This window comes from Nematolebias whitei, chromosome 12 (genome assembly GCF_014905685.2).
Source record: "Nematolebias whitei isolate Nwh7 chromosome 12, NemWhi1, whole genome shotgun sequence".
Taxonomy (NCBI): Eukaryota; Metazoa; Chordata; class Actinopteri; order Cyprinodontiformes; family Rivulidae; genus Nematolebias; species Nematolebias whitei.
In genome coordinates this window covers 20,757,951-20,779,748 of record NC_056509.1, presented here as the reverse complement: position 1 = coordinate 20,779,748, position 21,798 = coordinate 20,757,951, and the positions used below count along the sequence as shown (strand labels likewise).

Here is a 21,798-nt window from a genome sequence, read left to right as displayed (position 1 = left end):
GTCATTAGCTAAATATCTCATGAATCACTTAACAAATTTAATAAAACACATAAAACACATGTCAGCTGAAAATGAGTGGTAGTAGCTGACATGCATTCCCAACACTTACTCTAAGGGCCTCAGGTTGCACATTTTTGCTCAAAACTTTAGCATTTGAGCCAAATTTAATGGTCTGTTAGCAAAATATTTCATGAATCACATCCTTGATATTAACATTTTTAGAATTAATCATGTGCAACTACAACTGATTAACTTTGAGTGAATACAGTTCAAGATGGCTGCACAGCTAATCGCTATTTGCCAACACAATACATCTACATCTCAGTCAGTTTTATAGTTGTTGAGCTCAAATGTAATGTAGGAAGTCAAGTCATAAAGTAAATATAAATATTGCATGAGATTGTACAAAATGTTATCTTCAAAGTTTGATGAAAGCAGCTAAAACTCAATAATCAGTGGTATAATAGACCTTTTTAGGCTTTTTTTATACCTGTGATTTGTTAAAACAAACAATAATAATAATAATAATAATAATAATAAGCATAGTCAAAAATAGTCATCTTGACCTTTCGTCAATTAGCAGTTCTGTAAGACTCATAAATTTGTAACCAGACAAATCACTGTAATGCCACTTTAATAGGACATTTGACACTTTATACATACTGCTGATGATCCATGCTGCTGATTATCCATGCTGCTGATTATCCGTGCTGCTGATTATCCATGCTGCTGATTATCCGTGCTGCTGATTTCTTACCTTAAGCTGCTGTATTCATACCCATCTGCTCACAACAGACTCATGTTCAGGCTGCTGTTTAATACACTTTATTTATATTATAAATGTTTAGCACATCTTAGATCCTTGTACACTGATTCTTTATATACGTCATATTTTTCTATTTTTGGATGAAACTGGAACCTTGAGTACACAATTTCGTTCCTCCTCATGTACCACATGTGATGTGAATGACAAACAAACAAGCAAACAGCTGATCTTACCTCACAGTCATAATAAACACATTATTTGTAAAAGTCGATTGACTGGTGAAAATTATCCCAGAGCTTTGTTTCTTTTTGTATTTTTTTTTTTTTTTGGTTTAACAGATGTTTGCAGGTGAGTCAAAAAGTTAATTTCAGTCAGTGCTTCTGAGAATTAGCCCGGCATACAGTAAAAGGCGTTTGCTTGACAGGAAAAATAAAATAAAAAATACCCGACGCTCTCCAGTGTTTTTCCTCCTAATCAAGTTGTTGAAAGGGCAGAGAAAACTGTGAAACACTATCTGACACTACAGCTCTCCAGTGGAACCTGTTCTAATTAAATAGCTTTAGATTTGCTTCAAGCTATTTAAGAAAAAAAAAAAAACTACTGAACAACCACAACAAAACAGTATGGTTGAAGTGCTGGATGGTGGCCAACTTGTAAAACCTAACATGACTTTACGTGGAGCTACAAACAAAGCAAAGAAATCTCAGGAAACAGCCTTGATGTTCTAGACTTGTTTCCTGATGCCTTTCAAAAGTTTTTCAATTTGCAAATATGGTCCTACTGGAATCAACAGCCCAGACTCCCGACAACAATATCTGCAAAAAAAATTATAATTACATTGGTAAATTTTTGTCTTGGTTAGAGTTGATTAGCTTTGGCGGCTATCATGATTTGGGCTGACACCAAAGAACAGTCAGACATAGATCTTCATGCACTGATCCCTCGGAGTTTTATTAAAATCCATTCATGATATTTTGTTAAGAGACAAACAGACAATCTTTACCCGCTTCTTCTTTTTCAGGTCACAGGGGTCACTGGTGCCCTTGTTCAGCAATCACAGTGCGAGGGGCGGGAGACACCCTGGACAGGTCTCCAGTCCATCACAGGGACACGGAGACAAACGAGACAAACGACCATTTACTCTCTCACCTAGGGACAATTTAGAGTTACCAATCAGCCTAACATGCATGTTTTTGGTCTGTGGGAGGAAACCGGAGTACCCGGAGAAAACCCACACATGCACGGAGAGAACATGCAAACTCTACCAAGAAAGGCCCCCGGCCAGGACTTGAACCAACGACCTTCTTGCTGAGCAGTAACAGCTCTACCAACTGAACCACCGTGCCGCCCGTTGACTCCAACAGTTATTGGTAAAAGTATTTTTTGTGATAAAATTTTTATTTTATCTTTTAAAGTGAAGTACAGGTAAATATTTGTACCTTACAGAAAAAAATTATGTTAAACCAGAATTCACATACCTGCAGTTATTTGTAACGTTTAAGCAAAACTTTCACTAGGCCTGTCGCGTTAAACAATAAATCAATTAATCACATGATAAATGAAAATTATCAACCTCATTTTCATTTATCAGCTTTATCGTTTCTTCTCTTCTTTTCTTGTCTCTCCGTTAAAAGCAGCTAAGCTATGAGCTAAGCTAACAGGCCGACCTCGGGGGCTCCAAAATTCACGGTTGAAACCCGTGCCTTCATGTATAAAGTTGTTTTTCTCTGCAAAAAGAAACTGAGAACTTGTTTACTGATCTTTTATTAAAAGCTTTGTGTGAAAAATGCTATGCTAAAGAGCTCAAACCACAGAGCGTCCACCATTTTGAGAATCGAAAACAAGGAAGGAGAGACAGCCCATGTCACGTCAAGGGGCCTCCCTCCCATTTTTCTTACAGAGACACGCTGTTCGCTCCCTCACGATCCATCCTTCGGTTCAAACAGTCTTATACTGCCATCCGGTGGTCAAAAAAAGATAATACACTCAAAATAAATCAACATTTCTTCTTTAATAATAATAATAATAATAATAATAATAATGTCATCACAATGTTATCACCGTACGTTTCCATACAATGGCAAATTAGTCTCTGCATTTAACCCATCCACCACTAGGTGGTGCAGTGGGCAGCTATTGAAAGCGCCCAGGGGGCATTTTGGGAATGAGGTGTGCTGCCCAGAGACACCACGTGGTGTGCAGTGACCGGGTATCGAACCTGGGACTTTCGGGTCCCGGGCCGGCTGCCCTGCCTCTACAATTTGACAATTTCTAATTATTGTCAAATTTCAAACAATATTATCGTTTATCACAATAATTTCTGAGACAATTAATCGCCCAGTAAAATTTGTTATAGTGACCGGCCTAACTTTCACACATGCTCAGAGGATGTGTTGAGGATGACGCTCAGCTACAACTACAAAATATGTTAGCACAATGTCTGTAAAACTGACTGAGTTATATCCATGTCTGTGTTTTAAGGGTTAGTTGGCTGTGGCGGCCATCTTGAATGGAGTTATTCCAAAAAGTTATGTGTTGTAGATGAACACGTAGATTACTTTATGAGCACTTTCCTACATCTGTTAACTGGTAATACTTTGATAAACCTACAGACAAATTAACACACACAGACCTTTCACCTTTGCGGGCAGTTAAAATCAAGAAGTGAAGTCTAATACTTTGGTGGCAGAATGAGCAGACCTGAGGCATTCTGGGAACTGTAGTTAAAACTTAAAAGGAGTGAGAGAGACTGAAGGCGAGGAAGAAACAGAAAGGCAAATGATGTTTATAGTTTATAATAGGAGAAAATGTTGAACGATTTATAACCATGCTGGAGCAGCTCAGGGTGGAATTTTCCTCCGAGGCAGGGCGTTCCACTTTTAGTTCCAACTCAGAGCCAAACACACACACACACACACACACACACACACACACACAAATCACATATTCCTAAAAAAAAAAGACGTAAACAAAACCTGAAATAGATAAAACAGATCCACAGTTGGATGCACTTGTTCTCTCTTCCTCTCCTGCTACCTGATCGGATGTGAAAGGGTGATAATGTTTCTGCCCATGTCTGCGTGTGTTTAATCATCTGTTGTTAGCATAATATCTGGACAAAGTTTAATGAAGCTCTCAAAATGTTATTGATTACAGATGGCTGCCTCAACCAAGCAACTCCAGCAAACACAAAAATGACTATAACTCAGTTTATTTTACAGATGGAGAGCTGCAGCTTGGAGTGGTATCAGCTGAGAGTTGTTCCCAACAGACACTCCGAGCTACGACATCTCGTGAGATTTCACGCGAGACCTTTTTTACAAGGTTTGACACTGACGTCTCCAACTCTGTCCCTTCTAATCGTAGGATGGACAAAGATGACGAGCGATACGCATTCCTTCAAGGAAGTCTAGGCCTTTTTCTCTCTTCACGGCAGTTTCCTGGGTCGGCCTCTCATGGTACATTCAGAGCATGAACACCCGGAGTCAGCAAGTCTGGACACAGCTGCTAAATATTCATGCCCCCCACCCATCCTCTTTGCTCCCAGACTTCGTTGTGTGTCCTCTTCCACCTTAAACGCTCGTTCCTCCGTCCCTCGTTCCGGTATCAGCTCAGTTCTTTCTCGCCCCTCTGCGTTAGCGCTCCCTACAGCGCTGCCTCCGCTCTCTGCGCTTCACTTTCATTAAGGGGCTCTCCTCTGATAGCCCTTCATATAGCACTTAATCTTCATAACAGTAAGAGCACTCTCTCTCTCTGCGACGAATCACCTCGAGGGGGCCAGCCTCAAAAGATCCTCCACTAAGTGATGTCATTTACCATCAGAGCTCCTGATTGGCTCGAGTCGTGCAGCAGAGCCCGCCTCAGGTGTTTGGGGGGGCTCAGTGGGACCATGCAGGTCAGATGGGCCAAGGACATTCCTCTTATAGCGAAGAGGAATGAAAATACACGTGCATAGGTTTGCACACACAAAAAGTGTTTTTTTTTTCTCCGCCCGGGAAGAAGAAGACGACGAGGTATGTTTGGTTTAGCAGTCAAAGGAGAGATGAATAAGACTATTGAACAAAGAGGAGGGCGGCTTGAATACCCGTATTTTACATGAATGAATCTTCAGGGAAATGACTTCTCCATCGCTCCCTCAGCTCTCTATTTTTGGCTGCAATTTGACAACGAGGTTGAGTGTGTGTGTGTGAGAGAGATGGGCGTTTTGTATGAGTGAGTCGAACACACCGTGGAGGCGTCTGTGTGTTATATTAGAGTGCTGTGGGTGCACAGACGAACAGGGATGGTGGCTTCGTGCAAAGCAACACACACACACACACCCATCTGAGCCTCAGAGAAATCACAGCTGCTCCCAGTTGCCATCGAGCGGTCGCACCAGTCTCAGATAACACACACGTACGCACAAATGAGTGTGAGGGGGGGAGACTGTAACGCCAAACTTGGTCGGGTCGGAAGGTCACGGGTGGTTTTGTGACGAAGTCGCCTAGCAACAAACGCATGTAATTTCCAGCATGAGCTCCGACCACATCTGAATGTGGTTCTAATAAATATGTCGACAGATGTTGGTCGTTTCGCACCTGGATCCCACTGTGTGAGAAAGAAATGTGTTGAGTGAGCCGGCGCTTCATAAGAGACCACGAGAAAGTCTCACGCGACCGTTAGCGCTCAGTGCTGAAAGCACAGGTTAGCAACTTTTAGGTTTGCAAGTCTGCAGCTACTGGCTGCAGAGACAGAAGCTCAAGGTCGTTTAAAACACAAATAAAACAAACATGAAAAAAGAAGATCATGCATTTGTGTTCTTTTCTAATTGTTTTTTTTTTTTTTATGTTTATTGCATTCGTAATAAGGAGCTCTAATCTAGAAAGTGACTTCCATTTCTGTCATTTGATTCTAATCTTCTGCAACTTTGGAGAAGATCCTACGAAAAATACATAAGAATTTGAAGGTCAAATGGGAATAGTGCAGAACAATCTTTGGTAACACTACATCATGCAGCACAGATGAAATGTAAAATAAATAAAATTCCCTCATGCAACAACGGGATTTTGGCAAAACAACCTAGAACCAAATCTATGGAGCTCTAAAACATCACTGTACAAACATCAATTAAAATTTAAACAGATCACAGAAAGTTGGACTTTACAAGACTGAACTGTAGTTTTGGTGTATTTAACAGATTTTACACACAATAGTAAAGGTTTAGTTTTTTTTTTTATTATTTTACACCACAGAATCTACAACCTAAGTGTCACTTACTTTTAAGTTTATCTTTCCAAAGCTTGCAAACTCTATTTCCATAATTGATACTACTTATTCTGTTAGTACATAAAAACTTCTTTCACCCATGTACTCTATACGTATAGTTTTCTCTCAAATCCTCCCAGAGATCCAAACTCTCATCATCTTCCACTTAGGTCTGTCACGATAACAAATTTTGCTGGGCGATTAATTGTCTCAGAAATTATTGCGATAAACGATAATATTGTTTGAAATTTGACTAATTAGTAATTATTGTCAAATTTAAGAAGAAATGTTAAATTTGTTTTGAGTGTAGTGTCTTTTTTAGACCACCGGATGACAGTATAAGACTGTTTGAATTGAAGGATGGATAGTGATGGAGTCTGTCTCTTTCAGAAAAATGGGAGGGAGGCCCCTTGACGTGACATGGGCTGTCTCTCTTTGGTTCTCAAAATGCCAGACGCTCAGTGTGGTTTGAGCTCTTTAGCATAGCATTTCTCACACAAAGCTTTTAATAAAAAAATCAGTAAACAAGTTCTCAGCTTCTTTTTGCAGAGAAAAACTTTTTAGACAAAGGCACGGGTTTCAACCATGAATTCTGGAGCTTCTACAAGACAGAGGTTTTTTCTCCAAAGTCGGCCTGTTAGCTTAGCTCGTAGCTTAGCTTCTCAGCTTAGTTGCTTTTAACGATCCAAAAACACGATTTTGGATCGTTAAAACAGATTTTAAAGAGAAAAGAGAAAGGGAGGGGTCAGAGAAGAGCACCCGAGTTGAGACTTTTGTCATCCAGTGTCTTCAGTAGAAAGAGAGAGACACGAAGAAACAATAAAGCCGATAAATGAAAATGAGGTCGATAATTTTTATTTATCATGCGATTAATTGATTTAATGTTTATTGCAACATGCCTACTTCCACTGTCTGAGTTCAGGATTCCCTCTTTAAACCTACAAGTGACCACCTTTTCAAATTTCTTCAGAAATTTTCCAGTTTCTTATTAGTCAGTTTTCAGGATAACCATGGCAACGCACCCTGCAACCACGACACACAATGAGTGCACGCTATAGAGATAATCTGATGTGGCAGCATTGTTTTCCTGCTCTTCACAGCTAAAATGACGCTAAGGGAAAATTCAAAGACTATTACTAATCAGTCTGAATAATGGGTATTCTCAAAGTTTAAAACATTAACAGCCAACCAAGTTGCGTTCAAAGCAGCGGTGTGCGATTTTACCTGGCTGCCCTCTTTTATTCAGTGATGTCACATGTCAGCCCCTCTGACAACGCCGTCTTCGCTTTCCACCGCGCACAGCGGAACAAAGCGGAGATGGCAGAGGAACTTATCTTTAAAAAGAAACTGCACTGTGTTGTGGAATAATTTGGAAAACTGTCACACTGAGCGAATCCTATCTCGGAGTATGCCAGTCACACACACAAACAGGCACATGCTCGAACACACAAACAGGGACTTTGGTGTTTACATCATATGGGAAGGTATTTTTTCCCCTTGCACTGCCAGGGAACAGGCCCACGCATGGACACAGACGCTGACTAAGGCTCTAGGACTTCTTCAGTCGGAGAAGTGTGTGGTGGTGGTAGTGGTGGGGGGTGTACATGTGAGTCTGTGCATATGCACATAATTACTGCAGCTGTCTTCATTAGACTGTTACTGGACTGCATTCTAGGGTCGTTTGAGTTACTACAACTTTAAAAGTGTGCGTGTGTGCGTGACTGGTGTAACGCAACATAACAATTGTGTCTGGATTATTTCCTCTAACTCCAACAGAACCCATTTTGGTTGTCGTCTTTAAATAGGTTGCCTCGGTCTCCTCTGGAGCTCTGACTCTGGACTTGCTCCACGCAGAGGAATGTAGAGGAAGGCCTATCACAAATTGCTAAAACCCAGGTTGCTGTGACGACCGATTGTTTGGGATTAAAATGCTTATCTCATCTGACAGCGAACAGCAGTGAGCATAAATCATGTTCCGCTCTGTCTGTTCATACTGAGGCTGAGAAAGTTTACTCTTATATAGGCTTTTTAACTCTTGTTGCACATCTCACATATCTACCACGACTTGTGAATTCTTGACGTGCTCAGTATTTACCTTTTTATTAGGGACACACGATATTATGGGCATGGTATCGGACGATATTAGCGTTAAATTTCAATATCGGACATCGGCCATTCCATTAAAATAACTCGCTGATATAAAAGGCGCTGTTTTTGCCAGCAGCGGCAGCACAACGTGATGATGTTGCAGCGGCAGCACAAAGCAATGACACCACGTGCGCCTACCTGATCTCACGGCAGAGAGGAATATTCAAAATGTCGGTGGTGTGGAAGTTTTATTTTTCGTTGGTGAGGATGTTGGATTCCAAAGATTTGAGGACTACATTGAGCCTCACTACATCGTCCCCAGTCCGAGATATTTTTCCGACGTAACGTTACCCGAGTTACAAGCCGTCATTTCCGACGTCATTGAGAAGCTAATAGCCGATAGCACGACTTGTTGGGTGAGTTTTACCACAGACATTTAGACGCCGTGTTAGCCCCGTTAGCATGATTAGTCTTACGGCACAATGGATAGACAAAAACTTAAAAGTCTGTCCTTCATGCACAGGAGTGCAGAGGATCCCACACTGCAGCTAGGAACCTGGAACAAGCCTCCACAAGTGAGACAGCATCACAGGTGACTAATGCTAATAAATAACATTTAACACTTTTTATTTAATATAAGTTAAAGTGCTATGCATATAATATGGCTGTTACTGAATATATGTCACCAGCTCTTACAGCTGTTGCACAATTTTTGTAGCAAATAAGACTAAATAAGAGGGCTATATATATAAATTTTAAATATATATATATATATATATATATAATAAGAGGGTTCTGACAAAGGAACATATATAAAATATCGGCATCGGTTATCGACCAAATAAGTTTTAACATATCAGATATCGGCCAAAAATCCAATATCGTGCAACCCTACATTTTAACATCCCTTATTTTTTTTAGATGCTATCATTGTAAATCACAGTCTTTTATGTTTTAAAAGTGCCACATGAGTTTCAATTCAATCATCGTTTTTACATAAAATTGAATCAGAATTGTCCATTCATAACTTACTCATCATCTGCATACAGCGTAAATATTGTATTTGTAAAAAATTATATTTAAAGTACTTCTGTTTTTTAGTTTATTTGATGTCAGGAGTTTTAACTCAGCTAAGAACTCCAAAGGACATCAACGCGAGCTAATGCTAATTCCTAACATTAATATTTGTGGTTTATGCTGCTTGTTAAATTCTACATTAGTGTGTGTATAGAGGCATCAAACAGCCTTGTTTTGTGTTAAGCTGTTGTTTGGTTAGTGGAATGTGCCATGTCTGTTTGTGGTTTGGCCTAAGCGGAGGCTGAGCTAGTGCTAATCAGTTTATTAGTAAAAATCTGCATATTTACGTGTTGGTATGAATGCACGTGAGTTGTTTGATCCGCTTAAATGAGTGTGTGCTTTGCTTCTCAGGACTCTCAACTTGTCGCGTAGTGTGTTTTCCCTTGAGGTTGAGGTTTGAGGTTAGAAAGAGGCAGGACAGCAGAAATACAAAGTGTGTTGGAAGATGTATGTGTGTGTTCAGGTCTGTTAAAAGCTCCCAGTCCTTCCATCCAGTGTTAGATGGCAGATGTTCAGAGCTTCAACCACAACAAAATAACCAGTAAATTCAGCCCAAGACACAAATAGAGCAGTTTTTCCTCCATGTTTAAGAAACCGTAGCCCAAACAACAAGCTAAAAACAGATATTTCTGTGCGCCATTGAAGAACCACTTAAATCACTTCTCCTCTGCAATGTTTACGTTTGCTAAAATAAGCTCTGGCACGTACAGTATCTGTGGAGATGGCCCGGCATCATCTCTCTTCCAATTTCATTTACCACCTGCCTGTGATTGTTTGTGAGTCTCGGGATGGGAATCAGCAAAGGTCAGACAGTTATGGAAGCAGGGCAATAAGGTGATGGAGTTTCAAGTTGTGAGACAGTGGCAAACCCATTTCAAACAGTCTCCCTCAAGAGCGCCTAACAACCTTCAACAATGTGTGGGTGGGTGTGTTGCCAAGCCATGTTTAAATGTCTTTTGCACCTGTAAACATTCAGTCTTTAGCACCTTTATGTTCATTGGACAGGCGAGACCAGAGTAGAGATGTTTGACCATAATGTATAGTATTTGGTGAAAATCAAAAAGCAAATCAGCACAAACACCTCAAACAAAGTGTCAAGCAGAGCGGTGGAAGGATTATCACTAATCTAACAAGGTTGAGTCAGGTCCTCTGGACAGATTCTTAATTCAATTCATTTCATTTTATTTATATAGCGCCAAGTCACAACAGAAGTCATCTCAGGGCACTGAATAGAAACATTCATATACACAAAATAATAATTTAACATTATTTATCTGAGGAGTAGACTGCTTTGAGTTTAACTCCATCGCAGAACTCTCATCTTGAGCAAGCATGAAGGAGACAGTGGAAAGGAAAAACCCCCATGAGGAAGAAACTTTTAGCAGAACCAGGTTCAGGACAAGTGGCCATCTGCTTCGACCGGCTGGGTTTGAGAGGAACAGATACACAATGGCAGGTCAAGAATCACATGTTAAGATAGAAATAGTATCAAATGAAAACTATTCAATTTTAGTAATTCATCTAAAGAAATGAGGTCAATTTGTCCTCTGGTAGTCTAAGCCTATAGCAGCATAACAAGCCAACCGTAACTATAGGATTTATAAAAAAGTAAAGTCTTAAAACTGGACAATGTGTCAGCCTTATAGACAGAAACTCGAAGTTGGTTCCACAAGAGAGGAGCTTGATGACTGAAAGATCTTCCTCCCATTCTGCTTTTGGAAACTCTAGGAACCACAAGTAAGCCTGCAGTGAGAGTGATGTGCTCTTTAGGAAAAAATGGAACAATAAGATCTGGAATATAAGATGGAGCTAGATTGTTGAGAGCTTTGTAGGTTAGAAGTAAGAAGTAAGTCTTCTTTGTTGAAATGTTCCATCTTTTATCCAAAATACGTCGTCAGTCTGAGGCCCTGCCAACCAACTCACTCTTATAAAAAGCACATTATTAAAGTGGATCAACCAGTTTGCTGCTGGCAGTCAGAACTACCTATTCACGTATAAAAGTAGGACCATCAGCCTAACATTTGGTCATTAGTGCCCTGATGCCGCTTGCTATTCACATGGATCTGAGTGATGCAGCATTGTACGAGAGTAATAGTGGAACAGGGATACCCCTCGTCCATGTTTAACATATTTTACTCCTTACTCCTTTTACTCTTTACTCCTCTCTCAAACCAACTTTCTGAGAAGAATGCTGATTTGAGAGAAGAGTAAAGGAGGCCATGTTTGTGAAGAGAACACATCCATCATTAAACAGGAGTGGAGGACTCAGTGTTCAACTGTCCCCCTCTTACAATGCTGTTATTGCAAGTATCCCTCAGCCCTCTGTGAATAGCAAGTGGCATCGGGGCACTAATGACCAAATGTTAGGCTGATGGTCCTCCTTTTATATGTGAATAGCTAGTTCTGGCTGCCAGCAGCAAACTGGTTGATCCACTTTGATAAGGTGCTTTTTATAAGAGTGAGTTGGTTGGCAGGGCCTCAGACTGACGATGTATTTTGGATAAAAGACGAAACATTTCAACAAAGAAGAATCCGTCCAGAGGACCTGACAACCTTTTGAGATTGTTCTACCTGGATTATCGAGCATGCATCAGGACACAATGATCATTAGTGCTCATTTTGCAGCCACAGGACCTGTCCACCTTGTCATCCATAAGTTAACATGAACTCTTCTGTAGAAAAAAGTAATCTGGAGTCAAATGTGAGACCATCTGTCTGAGAGCTGACGCTTGGACCAAACTGGGTCATGACATAACAGGACAATGATCCCAAACACAAGAGCAAATCTACAAAAGAATGGTTTAAAACAACAACTACTAAATAATCAAGGTGTTACACTGGTCCTGTCAAAGTCCAGACCTCAACCTGATTGAAATGCTAGAAGGACTTTAGGAAAGCTGTGCAGAAATGAATGTCTGCAAACCTCGATGAACTGAAGCAATGTTGGAAAGAGTGGGGCTACATTCATCCACAACCATGCTGACTGACAGTCATTGAAAAACTGACAGTTCTTGCTCAGGTGTTCTTAATCGTCACACACCTTTGTTTAATAAATTATGACATAACAATGGATAATAAAACGGTGAAATCTGTTGTGTATTTTTGTAAACTTAAATAACTGAATAATTTTAGACTCTGGTAAAGATCAGACCATTTTTAATAAGTCCTGATCTGGAAAACCTTAAAATTAAAAAGTGTGGACTTTCGTTTCCATTACTGTATAAGAAGTTTAGAAATAATTGCTTAGAGGTATGAAAAAATAGGTTTCGAATCTTTATGTTGCTCTTTTGGTCCCGTGACGCTCGCTCCATTTCAGAAAGCTCACGTTTGAGACGATCTTTGCTGCCATTTGGCAAAACTGTTCAGTGAGCCTTTAATTACCTTTGCGTGCTTCCTGGGGTCATTTTTGTTTCTACATATGATTATGCATGCCAGCACACAAATGGAAACTGTGTATGGTTGCATCCACTCGTGACATCACTGTAGCCAGCCACAGAGACTGGAGAGTCAGCAAGAGCCAAGCTGACGTCATTCCATTCACTCAATGTCAATTACATAATCGCCAGGTCCAACGCCTGCAGAACAGGCATGCTGTGGTTCTGCGATTCCAGGAAAGGCACAAACACACACTGGCAATCTTGTGTACGATAGGAGACAAAAGATGTAGCTCTCTGATGACATCATAAGAGGAAGTCTTGAGATGCTAAATGGGTTAAGGAGGAAGGCAGATTGCTTTGAACAGACCTGGCTACACGAGTTACACAACTCAGCTCTAACTCAGAGGACTACAAAGGGCCTGTTTCTGCCTTTACCCCCATGTGTACACACGGCGTGTGTCTTTGACAACTTTAGCACTTTTACTTGGGGGCAGAGAGTGCATTAAAAAGCACTCGAGCAGATTTAGCTGAAATCTACACACGTAGACACGTACACGTAGCGTCACATACACACTCGCTCTCCGCGCCACCCCCTCCTCACTTCAAAACAAGCATCCTAAGGACAGGAAATCCTTCCACCCACGTTCCTGTGTTGCTCGGCAACCAGAACAGCGTCACTGCGTGCATGCCTCCACTGCTGAAGACACACAAACACCCAGACGGAGCCTCTCTCTCTCAAACGCACACGCTCCTGAAGCTGCAGCTCCTTGAACTGTGCTCCTTTTAAAGCGTCGGCAGATAGCCGAGCTGAAGCTGGCTGATGATCGCTACAGCTGCCCTCCAATCCATCAGACATGGATCTAGACCAAACATGACATCACCCCACCCCTCGTTCTCTGCACATATTAAGCACTTTTCCCTCTATTTACAAGCGCTATTTTTACACCCGCTGACATCTTTCTATGTATGATGATGCACGCAACTGTGCATGTGCCACTAAGGGCTTTTTTTGGCTTGTGTGTGTGCTACTGCGCGAGAATGCAACCAGCAGTAGCTCAGCATGACGAGGTAGAGGGAAGTTAACCGTGCAGGAGCGGTCAGATCTGAGGAAAATGGGTGCCAGGAGGACAACTGAAGACAATTAAAACCTGGGGGATAGAGAGGAACAGCGCACTTCTATGATGCCCTCTTTATTTAACCATCCTGCTGTCCTTGGGTCAAACTGACCCCTGAGGGTCAGTTGGCATAGCCCTACAGAACCTCACTGACCTACACAAGGCAAGGTCAGTGAACAAAGCAGGGCTGATTCTGGCAGATCCCGATCACCACTCCATGGTGAGTTCAGGTTGCTTTCATCTGGATGCAGGTATCTGATGCCCAGATGTAGGATGAACAGACTGGAAAACTCATTCAACCCTGTAGTGATCAGGCTTCTCAAACAGTGATGATGTCAGTACTGTTATTTTAATGTCTTAATGTCTTCTCTATGTTTTGTGTGCCTAGTACTGACTGTGAAACAAACTGCCCCTTGGGATAATATCAATCAACCTTTATTTAGACAGGTAAATCCCATTGAACCTCGAGGACTCATTTACAAGAGTCTTGAATAGATTCTTGAACTTGAGTAGTCAACAGTCTCAGGATCGGCTGGCCACTGGTCTCAATCCACTGGACTCTCGTTGGCCTTGATACTCACACCTGGTTTGGATGATCATGGTGACAGAAGAGAAAGTGAGAAGTGAAGAAATTGTACTGCACAGAGACCTTAAAGGTGTGTGTCACCATGGGTTAATGTTTGCAATTCATAACTCAGAAAAATAAGACACCTGTAGGTGCTGCTAGACATTAACCTCAATGATTTCAATCCATATTTCATTTCTGACTCTTTGACGTCACGTGTGCCACAGAATGATAGCTCCACTTCGACTCTTTTTTTTTGTTGCTCCTGTTGCTTTTGTTTTAACTTTTTTGTGCCTACACTGTACACACACGGTACGGGTATGACCACAACACACTCATGGAGTTTTCTGTGTCGCTGCCTTGTCATCGTGCCATCCTGCCATCGTGGTTCAGTCCTTCCTGCCTCGGGCTTAGGCTCCGGCCTGTCATGGTGGCTGTCTCTATCATCCTCCGTCTGCCTGCACGGACCAAACTCTGCGGGTCCGTTCGGTTCTGATGGAAACCTGGGATGTTCTCAGTCTGCCAGACCCTGTTCTGGAGGGCAGTCTGGGAGGGCAGCTGCTGTGGTCGTTTTTACCATCAAGCTGATGACGGGACCTGCTAACAAGACCACGCCGCTAACTGAACCACACTTGTTCTCTGTACTATGCTGTTGATGAGACCATGTTGTTAAGAGAACCTCACTACCAACAGAACCACTCAGCCAGTAGGACCATGCTACTGTAGATGTTTTCTTTTTAACTTTGGTGCCTTGTTTTTGTATTTTTGTTGCATGCTTTGGTATTTTTTGTTGCTGTTTTTTTTTTGTTTATTTTTTTGGTTGGGGGGGGGGGGGGGGGGGGGGGGGGAAATTTTTTTTTGTCTTTGCTTTTTTTTTTTTTTTTTTTTTTTTTTTTTTGTTGTTGAGGGGGGGGGGGGGGGGGGTGGGGGCGAGTCGAGAAGATTCTTCTCGTCCTTAGCATTTCATTGCATTGTTGACCTTGTGTTGATTTTGCATATGACAAATAAACCAAACCTGAACCTGAACCACACAGAGTCATTTGAGGTCTAGACAGCTCACAAGAAGTTTCAAGAATTTCTAGTTCAAGCTGTAAACACTACAACTTGTGTTTGACTCAAATAATTTGCAACAAAAACAAAAATGTTCCAGGTAGTATTTCTACATTCCTGCTTAGCGTAACAAACACAGAACAAGTGGCTGATTAAATAGAGCAAACATAGATGAGCAGTGAATTTTAGTAAACATTACAATGTATTTTGCATCGTTCTCACAAGTTTTATAATGTAGGTCACTGCTACACACAATTATATAAAAAGTGAGCACAACCATGAGATCAAATACTTTTGGAAACCAAGTTTTACTTTACTGAAAACACAATAAAGTTGCTTGAACTTGTGATCCAACATTAGGAACAAATACAGATTCAGCACAGCCAAGCTGACGCACACGTTTATTGATCGAAACATGAAGGCATCTTAAAGCCTGGGGTCTGGAACTGCACTCTCATAGTACCAAGGCTACATACAGATTCTCATACAGGCTGCAGACTTCTCCCAGTCAGACAGAAGTTTGGTACTTGTGCAAACCAGGGCAAGATCATTTGGAAGACAGGTTGTCCTCTGTAGCTGCAATAGAAGACACCTTCAGTACTCCCACCTCGATTACAGTAAAACTACAATCTAACCTTCCTTTTTATAGTTTCTGTCCTGACCTCCTTCCTCTGGCTGATTCTAAACTTTCTCTACTTTTTTGTCATGTACAAGCCAGGAGCTGTGTACTAACAAGAATTAACTTTCAGCTCACTCACAAAGCAAATAGTTATATGGCTGTGAGGAGGTGTAAAACTTCATAAATTATGAGATTAGAGTGACTAACTTAGTGCTTTGCTGTTAAGTTACTATAAAATCCCATATGATGTTCGGCATTTATGGCTCTTTTGAAACAACAGCTTTCTGCATGCCAAAGACTTAAGGATTCCCTGAATGTTTCCACTGAATGCTAATAATTTGTTGCAATTCATAAACATACACTACACTTAAAAAGATGGCTGACCAGTGGTCAGTTTATAAAGACCTCCGCAATGATTTTCAGTGGTAATTAAATCCACATTGCAGGAAGTGGCGGTTTAAGGACAGGCTTTAGGCTCTGGATGAAGGACCACTCTCATACTGCACTTTAAACATTAGATGTCTCTTTGTGGAACTTTACTCTGTACCAAACAAAACCTCATTTTCAAGCTGCTGTAAAGCACGGCGGGAGTCAATTTCAACAATACACTCAGGAGAAGTGGCCAGTTCATAGCAAGGTCAACAAAAGACAACCATTCTCATGCACACCCCCACTCTTACAGTAAATTATCCTAATGTGCATGTTTTAGACTGTGAAAATCCACATGTGCATTGGAAGAACATGACAACTCCACTGAAAAAGACTCCAGCTGAGATTTAAACTTGAGAACTTCTTGCTTTAAGATACCAGTGCCACCCATCACCCCACTGAGCAGTCCCCAGTGGCCCAGTATTGGTTGTCTGAGGTTGTGCCAAAGGTCCAACAAATGGTCAAGGCAAAATATTCACAATAATGTCAGAGTACACATCAGAGTGGGTCTGAACCACTACCACAACAGTACCAGAATGAGTGGAGGCTGACCAACTTTATATTACTGCTTAGTTCCCAAATCTGGTGTTGGTCCTGAAACATTAAGAGAAGGTCATGAAATAATCTCTAGAAATCAAACACTAGTAGTCATAGATGGATGAAGACGGAACAATGGATGAGCCTGTATGTGTTATAGCTTTTTATTTGTTGAAACGGCCTTTTAGCAGTGTTGGTTTACTTCAGCCAGCAGCGGTTTAAGTGTAAGTCTCTGCTATTGTTATTTTGTGGTATGGAAGACAAAAAGTTTGGAAACCACCGTCTATACAAAAGGTCTTTATTTGTAAGGTAAACACACAATCGATGACCGACACGGACACTGTTTACAACGCACAAACAAACCTATCCATGTGTTTTCTTTACCTGCTGTTCCTTGCTGGTTCTTGGGGGAACTGGTGCCTATCTCGAGCAATCGTAACGCGACAAGCGGCGTACATGTTGGACTGCTCGCAAGTCCATTACAACAAACAAATCTACGGTCAGAAAATTACACGGACTTTAAGAAGAATGAAATACGGGCAAAAGTCTTCAGTCTTCAAAGCATCAGCTAACTGTGGTGTAACTTGTTCTGTTTTGCTGGTTTTAGCTACACCACATGCATCGAAATGAATTGTTTTTATTTACAATGAACTGTTACTGTTTGTGATAAACAGTTTTTGTCACATGCATCATATGTTGTTTTTGTATTATGCAATCTTTTTACCATGACATGAAAAAATCTGCTGAGCACGATTTTTTTTTTTGGTAGTGCAATTGAGGCCACTATTTGGCCTCAATTAGTTTTGAAAACTACCAAAACTTTGGATTTCCAAAATGTTTGCAAACGCTCTCCATTTCCTCAGGTGGGTTCCAGGGTATTTGTTTCATTTCACAGGATCATTAATCATATTCTGAAAAAATCCACACAAGAAGCTTTGTCTAACTAATAATCGCAAGATCTCTGGAACCCATCTTAAACCCTTCCCAATTTAGTTTCTATAACTATAGCCAGCCATTGATCTCGCATCTATCATGGGGGATATGTTCCAGAGACTCCCGCGGTAGATGAAAATCCACGAAGTAGCGGCTTTATATTTATTGTATTATTTATATAGGTTTTATAAACCCTTCCCACACTCCTACAAACTTTTCCCACTCTCTTATTAATCTTTCCCACTCTCTTCTAAACACTTCGTATGCTCAGACACTTTGGCGATGGCCATGATGATAAGAATGTACAGTACTGCACAACATGTACAGTACACACAATATAAAAAAACAGGTTTAAAAAACTGGGTAAAAAAAACGGGTTTAAAAAACCTGCGATACAGTGAAGCCGCAAGAAGTTACCCGCGATATAGCGAGGGACAACTGTACCTTTTTATTGATGTGTATGTAATGTCCCATCAATATCTGACCCTAATTTTTCCAGACGTTCATGCAAAAATGTATTTTAGTGTGATTCCATGTGAAAATGTATGTAGTTTCTCACAAATTTGTATCTCCAACTAGTGACCAACAATCGCAGCCCATTGAGCTACTAAGTTTTGCTCACTTTGCACCCACCTTGGTCTGCTTTACTTTACTTACTTGCCGTGGGACCAACCTTGGCAGTTTCCCCAACATTGATGGTTTCATCTACTGGTGTTTTATTATTACTCCCTTCTCTAAATTAAGTAGGTTGATGTTTACAATAGTCTCTAGCCCTGTCCTAACCTAACCCCTAATCCTAACCTTTGATGTCCATCTGTCAAGGGCAGATATAATCTCAAAAAACACTACCCTTAACCTCTGACCTCTAGCCCAAACCATACCTTGACCTTTGCAAAGAATACAAGAATACACTCTATAAGGCAAAAAATACTTTGTGGAGTCAAGGATGAAATGATGAGGTATGCAAAGGTACATTAATACAACTGTTCAAGACTAAAGCACAAGACAAGCAAAAATGTACTTCTCTTGCTGAATAAAGGAAATGATGTATGTGGATGTTTCACTTTATTTAAAGAAAAGTGTACATTGCCAACACAAATACAGTCACGCTCTTTTTCAAATACACATACAAATGACGCCCTGCCCACCTGCTCCTGAGTGAAAACTGAAATTATTATGAGCAAACGCTGTTTCCCCTGCGAGTACGCCACGCAGTGTCCTCTTTTCTCTGAGTAAATACACTCTATCATACCTCTAAAACTTCGGAGGTCAGGATATTTTTATCACTTCTGCTGATAAGGTAATGTTTACTGTAGGGTTTACCTTTCAGAACTAAATGTACCACAGCCTCGGCTCGATACTTTTGCCTGACGTTGCAATTTAGACGCACTCCGCCATATGGCTCTCTGCCACCACTGACCAAGGCTCAGCAGTGTGTGTACGTAGCTCCAGGCCATGATGCTAATGTGCTCAGAAATATTAAAACACTTTTTTCTTTTGGAGTATTTATGCTGAATAAAGCAAAATGTCTGTATGTAAAACAGTTTGTTCACACACGAGCATGGATCCGGTTTGGACTCTTTTAGCTGAGTTCAGGGAATGAGTCAAACTGTAGCACTGCGAGCACCGACCCACTGATCCGTCCATACCAATTATCTGTGTAGGGTGGAGTCCCAATTCAATATTCAATTTACACAATTCAATTTCCCATCAGAGCCTCTGGCTGCACAGCCCACCAGTGTCAGGACCGTGACAGACAGAAAAACATTAAACAAGTGGAGGTTCTCCTGCGAGAGCGTCAACCGTCTGGCAAAGTGGGAAAGAAATGGGTCGGCTGACAAGGGGGTGTCGCGCCACGGGGTGGGTGTCCATTGAGAGACAAGCGAGAGGTGGAGGGGCGAGGAATCCATTGAGCGCAGCCACGGGGGGTCAATATGTGAATGAGCGTTTGCCATAGAGGTGAATTATGAATGAGCAGCACTCTGAGCACTCCTGGAGAGAGCGTGTCAGCGTCCTCCGCCTCTTCAACTCCACGGCTCTCCTCTGCTTTTGCTTCTCACTTCTCTCCCGCCGCCTCCTCCTCTTCCTCCCGTTGTCCTAAAACCTCCATCATCCCTTCCTTCCTTGCATCCCCGATCTGCGTTTCATCCCTCGCCTCTGGATTAATCTGCCTCGTCGCTGGTCACCTGACTCTGCCCCTCCACCCTCTGGTATGCAGACCAGAGGTAGACACGCACCGTCCGTCCGTCTGTCTGTCTGTCTGTCTGTCTGTCTGTCTGTCTGTCTCAGGAGACGACTCAACACACTCGTGCATGTTTGCACAGACTCAGAGGGATGCACACACACACACACACAGCAGAGGAAGACAATATAAGAGCAAACAGTCCTGCACGTGCGACAGCAGACGAATGCATTAAGTGAAAGGCTCCCATTGCGCACGCACACACACACACGCACACACACACACACACACATTTCTGCCAGCTGTTCTTCTGGTGACTGTGTGTGTGTGTGTGTGTGTGTGTAATCCAATGTGCTGCTGCTCAGCCTGTGCCACGCTCTCTCCTCTGTTGCTGTGCCTCTGATCAGATCTGCCTCCCTCAACCTGTTTGCTGTATATGACACACACACACGCACACACACACACACACACACGCACACACACTCACACACACACACTCACATATGGAAGCTGCTACTACTTATCCAGCCTGTTTAAAGCTTTGGGAAAACAGAAAATTTATTCAGTGTTGTTTTTGCAACATTAAGCAAAGACGTGTTAAAAACACAACTCCTGAACACACACTTATGTGCACACACACACTCACACACTCACACACACTCACACACACACACACACACACACACACACACACACACACACACACACACACACCAGTGTGGTGGTGGAGGTAGGGGTGAAAGTGGACTCTGACTTCTTTAAAAGGAAGACTTCTCCCCCCACCTCCTGTTTTTCTTTTGCTCAATTTAAAGTAGCATATGGGAGGTGTGTGTGTGTGTGTGTGTGTGTGTGTGTGTGTGTGCGTGTGCGTGTGTAATGGAATTGGATCAGGCTGTTCCCTAAAAAAAAGTAGCCACTCCTTTTGATCCCTTCACTCCAGTTTACAGTGGTCACTTCTGCTCACTTTGTGCACTTTTATACCTCTGAAAAATCAACCTCTGTCCTCACACGCACACCTCAGTGTACAGTGACACACACGCACCTTCACATTTCCCTTTAAATCCACGCAGCTCACACACACACACACACTCACTCCGTGGACTCACCTTTAGGATCCTGCTCTGAGTTCCAGATGAAGCTCCTTCTTCTTCTCTTTCTTCTCCTCCACTCTTCCTCTCCTTGTTGTCCACACTCTTCCTCTCCTTCGTCCCTTCCTCGCGACCTCTCCACGCGTCTCGTGTCCTCTCTCTGTCGCTTGGTTTCCGTTCTAGGTCACTTTTTTGCGGCGTTCTTCCCGAGCCCCTCCATTATTCCGCCCCGCCAGTCGTTTCTACTAGCACCAAGCGAACGAGCGCGCGCGCACACGCATACACGCTCGCACGAGTCGCAGCCGCGTTCCTCTGGTCTCCCTCCGTTTATCCCTCTCTGCGCTCTCTCCTCTGACGGAGAAGAGCTCGTGTGAGTGTGTGTGAGCGTGTGCATGTGTGTGTGCGTGGACGTGTTTCTGGGCTCTGCCTCTGACTGCATGTCTTGCCCCGCCAGCGGCAAAGGACTTCCCCCGGCGGCCGCCCCGGGTCCTAAAGAGAGTCGTGTTCACTGAAAGAATGCCACATTGAAGATGAAGCCAAAGATCGTCTATAAACGTGACAGGACGGTTCACTCAACCTTTTCATTTCCTTGACTATAATTGAATTGTACTAACAAAGCTTGTAATATTAACATTAATACAAATCAAAATTGTAGCTTATTTTATTAAATACAGTACAGCATTTGGGGGTCTTGTAATCCTGAGGTTGCAGGTTCGAGCCCAGGTTGC

General features: G+C 42.1%; 1 protein-coding gene across 1 annotated transcript in view; it reads right to left on the bottom strand.

Annotated features, from left to right (window-relative positions):
- The window catches only part of LOC119418448 (forkhead box protein N3), a 203,843-nt gene extending 182,306 nt beyond the window's left edge, over positions 1-21,537 (bottom strand). The window contains exon 1 of the mRNA XM_037685733.1: positions 21,089-21,537. The gene's annotated coding sequence lies outside the window, so the exon portion shown is untranslated. The remainder of the gene's footprint in view (positions 1-21,088) is intronic.
- Positions 21,538-21,798: the final 261 nt, after the last annotated feature.